This window comes from Rutilus rutilus, assembly GCF_951802725.1.
Source record: "Rutilus rutilus genome assembly, chromosome: 1".
Classification (NCBI taxonomy): Eukaryota; Metazoa; Chordata; class Actinopteri; order Cypriniformes; family Leuciscidae; genus Rutilus; species Rutilus rutilus.
The window spans coordinates 68,756,898-68,766,043 of NC_140209.1; the positions used below are offsets into that span (position 1 = coordinate 68,756,898).

The window sequence follows — 9,146 nt, forward strand, 5'->3', positions numbered from 1 at the left end:
TAACTGTGGGAACCTCCTCAGATGACTCAAAAGGAGTAGTGCCCTCACTGCCAACAACGGAAACAACTGAAAAGATAGATAGAAAGGAACGAGATAACAATTTTCATGTCTTACAAGCATATAATACAGAGTTCATTAGTGACTTAAGGCTATAATAGGCTAATTGACATGTCTGACAATTCCATTAATCTCTATACGTTTTTTTCCCTCATTATCTGGACATAATCTTGAACTGTTAGCAGCATGAACCTGACACCGATTGCTTCACTTCCACTTCATTTCTTTGGAATTGCTTAGCATTACAGTGAAGTCGATAACATAAGTAACACATCCACCACCATGTTGTGTTTCTGATGGCACAGTTTAACATACAGTATTAAAAGGAAAATTATTAAAAACCGGAAACAGAAATCCAGAAAGTTTTACCATGGAAAAAAAAATAAAGGAAAAAGCTGTGCACTGGAAGCCCCGCAGTTTGGTGGTCTATGTTTCAAAAGTGACACAAAACCATATTTATGTTACCTAACAAATAGCAAGCTGAATTCTGTATACAATGGGCACAAGTTATATTTAGTTAAGAAAGATTGGGTGGGTAATCACAAATAATCCTGGAAGACATGGACTACCTGTAGCTGAAGCACGTTTTCGTGTCTCTCCACTTCTGCTTCTTTTTAGCAGTGGACGTCCTTCAGCATCTCTCTCCACCCATCGGACATTACATTTACTGCCTTTAGCAGATGGTGCTTTGCCCTTCGCTTCCTTTGCCTTGCATGACAGAAAGTGAGCACTGTATGATAACACAGAAATACAGCCAACTCTTGAGCAGTTCATTCAAATTTTGCTCTCTAATTCCCACTCTTTAGTATTATTACCAATACTGGAAGATCACGGTCTCAAAAAAACCCTCACTTTGGTTTGAGCAAGAAGCATGTCTGCAATGAAAATAGCATCATCTGCTCTCCCTCTGTCTTGCTGAGCAGCCATTTCACAGATACTATACTGGAAAGGAAGATAAAAACACGGTCAGACAAAAAGAATTGAGGACAGAGTATAGACTATATAAAACTACATTTCTAAAAATGTTTTGGACAGTGAGAGAGAGAGTAATGTGAAAGAAAAATAAAGAATAGAGTAACAATACTTACTTGAAGACAGTGAAGCTTTAGAAGAAAGAATTAGAAATAGAGAGAGAGAGAGAGAGAGAGAGAGAGAGAGAGAGAGAGAGAGAATTAGAAACAGAGAGAGTGTGAGAGAGAGAGAGAGAGAGAGAGAGAGAGAGAGAAATAGAGAGAGTGTGTGTGAGAGAGAGAGGTAGTAATAGGAGTGGCTCTTAAAAGAGCCGTTGGTTTTCTTATAAAGAGATACAGGTGGCGGTAACAGGGAAGGATGCTGGGTAAAAACAGGAGCTGTTGGACAAAGGAAAACAAAAACAGTTCATTCTCTTGCAGCAAGGCTTCCTGGATTTGTCATATTATAAAGTAGTAAAGTAGTATAAAGTAGTAAAACCATTGTTCATTTTTAAAGGACTGCCACTGTTGTACCCCAATAGGTAAAACTTTTGCACATTTTCTTCTGACAGATTTATTAACAACAATTACAGAACATAACACAATCCATTTGAACTTTAACGACCAATCCAAATAAATTTAATTACACAAACTAGCATAATTATAGAAAATGTTACATGTGCTCTACTTTTCAAAAGTTTGGGGTCGGTAAGATGTTTAATGTTGAAAGAAGTCTAATCTGCTTACCAAGGCTGCATTTATTTGATCAAAAATACAGTAAATCTTTGTAAAAACAAATATTGTGAAATATTACTGCAATTTAAAACAGGTGATCTGTTTTCCACTTGAATATGTTAAAATGTAATTTATTCCTGTAATCAAAAGCTAAATTTTCAGCATCATAATTATTAGGACAGCATTTACATGAAATATATATAATATATTCTACAAATATTATTTGTGTAACAATGTAAAAGCCTTTACTGTCACGTTTAATCAATTTAATGCATACTTTATGAATAAAATAAATTCGTGCTAAATAAATAAAATTACTGTTTAAAAAACAAACACCTTAGGATCGATATTTTTTATGTGTGGATCATTTAGAATAGATACAACATCAGTAACGTTTAGGCCTATCGATATTTCAGGACCGAAATTCGCGCATACATTATCATCATCATCATCATCAACAACAAGCAGCGGGGTTGATCTAAAGTTACTTCCCATCGACCATAACAACTTTTTATAATGTTAATATAACATAATATGCAGTCATTGCAGCTTTCTGTGATTAATTAATTAACGTTAGCCAATTAATATCAATGTCCATTAACGTTATTGACCACGGTAACGTTAACAGCACCATAGATTAAAAAGCTCCACAGTACACACACACACACACACACACACACACACACAAACAAATATAACGTTAGGCTACAGCAAGGTTAGGATTTCTTAAATTACAGAACCATAATAAAAATGTATGGCTTTGACCGACCTGACACGGGAATTTTGGAGAATGCAATATATCGCTTCTCTCTTTGGTCCGTGGGGAGTTGTTGGCATTGAGGAAATCATCGCCCCCTGCTGGTACTCAACCTTCATTCATGCGTGTCATTTTCACGCCTAGAGGAGGCAAAGCGTGACATTCCCTGCGTCCCAATGTGCATATATCCACCCTATCTGCCCTAAATAGTATTGACAATTACTATATGTCACATACCATTTAGGATGGATAGTATGCACATTGGGACGCAGGCATTGACACGCATCCGCTAGTGGACCAGCGTGTGTATTACACGCTTTAGCGATACCCACAAAGTTCTCTATTCTGGTCATTAATTTTAGGAATCACAGAGTCAATCTTATGGAAAAACAAGGATGAAGCATTAAGATCAAAAGAAGAGGTGTATAGATTTTGATAAAAAATGTAAAACATGAGAAGAGATCGCAGAGGGGTCATTAGATAATGTATCATTAATATATAGAGAGGAGATCCTCTTATTCTACTTTTTCTCTAGGTTGAAAAAATAAGCAGAGTTTTTTTTCCGCCAAACTCAAGCCATTTTGCTCTTGATCTAATGAATGCGCCCCTTGCTTTCTCTAAAAATAAATCATCCAGACTGCTTTGTAAAGAATAAAGAGATTCCTTGTCATCCTCTCCCGGGTTAGGATTCCTTAAAATCTCACTCATCTTTCTAATCAACTCTGTAATTTCCTTATTTCTATTCTTTCCTCACTCTATTCTTTCCAGATTTTATAGAAAATTTTCTACATTCATATTTAAAAAGTTCCCATTTAGAAATGGCCGAGATATTAGTCCGAGATATCAGATTGTCCGCGATTTTCCTAACCCCGGACAATATGAGTCAGATAGTAAAAAAGAACAATTTAACTTCCAGTAACCAGGGGCTTCTTTTCTTCTCTGCTTAAAGTTTGTATCAGAAAAATTAATATCAACTGCTGCATGATCTGTAAAAAAGAATACACTGATTTTAGTGATATCTAATTAATAAAATTGAGGCAACAGATTACAAGCAATATTATTAATTAAATTTAACAAATTAGAATTGAGTAATAATTAATCAAATTAATTCCTTAAAAGTTAACCATTTAAAATGAGTAAAATTTACAAAATATCTTTTATTGCCAACATTGAAGACACCATTATGGAGATCAGTGTGAGTTTTAGTTGGGCTCTTGACCCTTAAATTATTAACTTTAAGTTTTGTTTGGCTGCTGTACATGAGTTATAACAGTCAGATGAACAAATAGAAAAGGTGAACTGATGGTGTTGGTTGTGTTTTAACATAATCATTATTTCACAATCATTTGACCTGAATCAATGAACTCATATAGAGTCCAATTTATGAGTTAGGTTAACTTTATTAATTAATAAAGTTAACTTCTGCCTGTGATCATGCTCCTGTTTCTGCCAAGTAAAAAGGAAGAATTAAAGGTACGATGTTGGTTGTGTTAGTAATGTAGGAAAAACAACAACATCATGAATATGAACATCTCATTCCATATCTTATAGCACGCACCTGTTAAGTACAGGGGATGAGATTGTAAGTTGAAAAATAAATAAATATTGAAAGTTAAAATACCTGGTCCCCTTAAGGGATGCTCTAACATGAACCGAGCAACATCAGCATTTTCTCCACCCTTGTCACTTCGGACACGAACAGGCAATCCATGACTCTGTACAGCCTCCAGAAAACACTGAAGCACCGTTGAGGCTTTGTTGTTAGTATTTGCTTGAAGACACATGATTTTCCTGCTATACATCAATTCCTCCATGGACAATTATTCGCCATCTAAAATGAGAACAGCAAAATAACAATTATTCCAAAGGAACTGTGTGTGTGTGTGTGTGTGTGTGTGTGTGTGCACTAACTTGGATGGGTTAAATGCAGAGGACAAATTCTGAGTATGGATTACCATTCTTGGCCTTCTCATCATGTCAACTTCCATAATTCCCCACAATCATAATGTGTAACTGACACAGGAAAACTAAAATAATGAAAAAGGTTAGTTTACATTTTCGTTACACATAGCTCAAATATAACATTTTTAAATATGTATAACCATTTGCATAATGTTTCTAAACTTGTATTGTCTCCATGATGTACAGCTGAACAGTGGTTTGTTTTTTTATTTGTCGATTTGTTGAATTTAAAATTCTTTACATTATTGAATATTATGAAGTAAACAAAGACTTGCCTCACAAGCTCGTGATTTCCATCTATGTGCCAAAGTGACAGTGGCGAGGGAACGGAGTCGGGTCTTCTAGGTATGAGCAGGACCTCAAGGCCTCGTGAGACACTTCCAATAGGATCAATGGATCAGAGAGTTGCTCGGACTCTTTGCTGAGGGATCCTTTTGGGGGGGAAAAGCATAACACTAAATGTATGGCAAGTATAGTTCAGGATATTGAACTAAAGATAGATTCTGTACATGTGATAATGCAAGTTTGTTTACTTAGTTATTTTATTTCTTAACCCTTGTGCATTGTTTAAATTTACTACCTTTCGTTATGCATGGCTGAAAACAGCCACTACTTTAAACTGCTGTAAAAATGTATCAGATAAATATTTTTTTCAATATTTTTTGCATAAATCTATTAATCAATCTCAGTCCTGCTCAAAAATACTAAATGTTTAAAAACAATTCAGGATTTTAACTCTTTAATTGCCAAATTTGTAAATGAAGTCACTGATTTGGGAAAAAAAAACACACAAAATGACTCATTTTCAATATAAAATGTGATTGTGGACTGGATTTTTTTTTTTACCTTTTATCACAGTCTTGGACATGTCAAAGATTAGAAACAACATTGGTTTTGATGCATTGTTAGTTTTTTGTGCAGCATCAGATTTTAACTTTTTCTCCCTCATTTACTGTTCATGGCTGTTTTTGCCCCATTGACTTCCATTATAACCACATTTTTTGATTGCGAAGCCATGACACCATATAATCATGCATTTTTGATTGTTGGTGGTTTTCCCTGTTGGGAAGAGGTAAAATTTGTAATTTTTACTGTTGATATCCAGGTGGCACCATTAACCCTTTAGATAGGCCTGTGCAAAAAAAAGCTTAGTCTCTGGCTTTTACATGGAGTTAAATGGAGTTTATATGGAGTATAATAGCATAATAAAGTGTGTGTGTGTGTGTGTGTGTGTGTGTGTGTGTGTGTGTGTGTGTGTGTGTGTGTGTGTGTGTGTGTGTGTGTGTGTGTGAACTCACCTTGATCCGTCTGAGAAAATCAAAATATGCACCTCAGCTCTCAGAACTACATGGAGTAAACAAAAACAAAGTAAGTGTATTTATGCATCTGCTGCCTTTTGATGGTGAGAAATGCAGACTAAACAAAATCAAAGCAAGTGGATTTAAACGCGTGCATGCAAGCCTGCTGGTCATTTGATGGTGAGAAGAGCAGCAAGCAACATGAGAAAGGGCTTGACTTGTAGTGAAGTTTTAGAGATGATTATGCAGCCTGACCCTTCCAGCGAGCTGCAGGATGTATCGTCTTCTCCCTCTGACACCACAGACTCAGGAGAGTCAGATCCGGATTTGGATGTGGCACCCTCATCATCCTCTCTACCTTCCACTGAAGGCGAGGAGGATTCGGAGGATCCTGGATCTGGGTGGATTGGGAGAAACGGCGAAGTGTGGTTTTCCACTAACGCGGAGAAAACTCCCTTTCTTCAGCCTGCCAGAGGCGTGACTCCAGGGCCGACGCGCTATGCCACCAGCTCTTCTCAGCGAGTATACAGCCGCTATATGAGTGAAAACAGATAAATGATCTCTGTAAACAGAGAGAAATGAGCAGAAAGCGAGCGCTGATCGCAGACACTTTCTGTTTGACGAAGAGACGCAGACCCGCAGCTGACACTGTGACCGGAGACAGTCACGGTAAGATCTGTCATTTACCCTCATGCAGATCAAAAGCAGACATTATAAAGTGTATAATGTCTGTCTCTTAATATATTACTTCTGTTAGGCTCCACATATAAATATGAATATATGCAATCAATGTCACTGATTATGTACACTGCATCACTCAGCCAATGTTGTTTAACTGTTTTTGTGAAAATGTGAGTGTGACGCGACAAACCTGTCACTCACATGAGATCCACCAATAGCAAACCACAACCATCCAATCAAAAATCAAGCCCCGCCCTACTTTAAGTCACATTTAAATATAATGTATGAACGCATATGACTCTTTTCTGCTTATCGGCTCTGGAAATGTTGGTCGAGTCTCGTCCATCACTGTGTTCGGCTGCACATTTGACCTGTGAAGAGCAGGTAACGCCACACAGAAAACAGTTAAATGTTGAAACCAGTAGAGCTGTCAAACAGAGGCCAGTAAACGACTGAAGTGAAACTCATGTGATGGAGGACATGAACCTCTGCGCTCCGCTTGATTTAACTTCATCTTTGATTCAATCATGTTAAACTCCCACATATTTGCTCTGGGATCTTGAATTATTACATAAAACATCAGATTTTCATTGAAGTAAAACTGTGTGTGAGTTCAGTTTCCATTTTGTACATGTTGAGTTTCTTTATGAAAGAGATTTAATGCTGATCTCTGATAATCTGCTGTGTTTTCTGTTTATGAAATGATAAATCACCAGAACAATGTTCTATGTAATATTTGTAAATGAGGTGACTTTGAAATAAAGGCTGACTTGATTGTTACTCTTTGTAAGTCTGTTTATTGGACTGTAATCTGTTTTGTCAGCGTTGTGTTTTTGATCATTAGATGTTAATGGATGATTTAAACTGATTCACTCTTTTCATTTCAGTGAAATAAATGTCAGAATGTGCTTCAAGTGTATTACTTTTGCACAAGACAAAATGTTAATATCTGCATTTTCATATTTTGCACTATTAAAGTTATAAATACTAGTTTGATTCCTCTCTTTCTCACATATATTTACAATTTTACTTTTACAACATTAATTCACATTGTAGATAAAAAATAATAATAACAATGTTCCATTAAAAAAACCCTTCCTGACCAGTTTAACCTTTCATCAGCTTCGGCCTTTCAAATGTCAAAACTTTACAGCAATCATTTTCTGTTCAACTATTATTTTTGTAATTTACAAGAACAAATCAAACAAAACTAATATTAACATTCAGACATCAAAGAGCAATAAGAATATTGAGTTCTTCACAGACAACTAGTCAAAACAGTGATTGTCCTCTTTCTCATTAGATTTTCCTTCTGCTAAACTAGATCTGTGTGTGACTCCAGTAGAGAGACAAACATCAGCCGAGTGTTTCATTCATTTCAGCTTTATTCACACCTGAGGTCTGACGACACCAGATATGAGGCCGAGAGCAGAACTCACACTTTACTCCAGTCAACATCTGCTTCATTTCTCCACACAAATCACTCTCATGTTCACTGTTATTGCACAGGGGAAAACAGCGCATTATTAACAACACACACTGATCTAGTAATGGAGCATGTTGACACACTAATCTGGGGAAATGAGAAACTCTTTCCACTGAAAACAACAACCATTAATTTGATGAGATTCCAGTAGTTCATGTGGTTTCAGTCCTGATGTAATAATGACTGACGGCACAATGTTGATGCTCTTAGTTTCTCTTTTCTGCTCAGATGATTCTGTCATGTTCAGCTTGTTGAGTTTCTCCAGATCGAATTTAACATAAACTGACCTGGAAAAAATAAACATAATGAGCATTTATTTATTTATTATTCTAATTTAAAATGATAATTGTAATTGCAATTTTGTTTAACATAATTCAGATGTAGTCTCACATATATGGGTGTTTAAGGACAATATGTTATTACTTTTTTACATAAACCACATGAATGTTTTTAAACTTGTAGAAAATAGTATAAACGTTTTTTAAATCATATGAAACAAACTCAAATACTGTGTACATTTCTAAAAACTTGATAAATGTATTTTTTTTCAGGTTTTTTGGTTACACTTTATTGTTACACGTTACATGTATTTACTGTAATAATAACTATAAACTCGAATGTACATTTCCTGAAGAAAATGTGAGTGGTGCTTGCAGTGGCAAAACTCGGCCCTGGACACATGCTAACACAATTAACAATGTTGTGATACCATGATATACCACATTCTAGTATGATTTACCACGAATGATCACATTATAGCATGATTTACCGTGATTTACCATGTTTCTAACATTATTTACCAGAATTTATCACAATCTAGCATGATTTACTATGATTAGCATGTTGCTAGAATCATGTTAGCATGATTAACATATTGCTAATACGATTAACATGATGCTAGCATGCTTAGCATGTTGCTAATATGTTTTTAGCAAAAGATGTTAGCATGATGCCAGCATGATTAGCATGTTACTAGCATGATGTTAGCATGTTGCTTGCATGTTATTAGCAAGATGATAGCATTATTAGCAATTTTCTAGGATGTTTTAACAAGATGCTAACATAATTAGCATGTTGCTAGCATGATGCTAGAACAGTTTTTTTTATCATGTTTACCCTAAGCTAATTGCAGTTAGCATGTAGCTATTCAGTGTATTCATGTAGCTAGCATGTGTAGCATGTTGGAAGTCATATTTGCTAGCATGAGTCAAAAGAGCCAA

At 35.7% G+C, this 9,146-nt stretch overlaps 1 long non-coding RNA gene across 1 annotated transcript; it reads right to left on the minus strand.

The window, feature by feature from the left end:
* Positions 1-4,036: 4,036 nt before the first annotated feature.
* On the minus strand, positions 4,037-4,843 carry LOC311296784. Its single transcript, XR_014628706.1, has 3 exons — positions 4,737-4,843; positions 4,455-4,526; positions 4,037-4,330 (listed from the first exon to the last, which is right to left on the minus strand). It is a non-coding gene; the product is annotated as an uncharacterized lncRNA (long non-coding RNA).
* Positions 4,844-9,146: the final 4,303 nt, after the last annotated feature.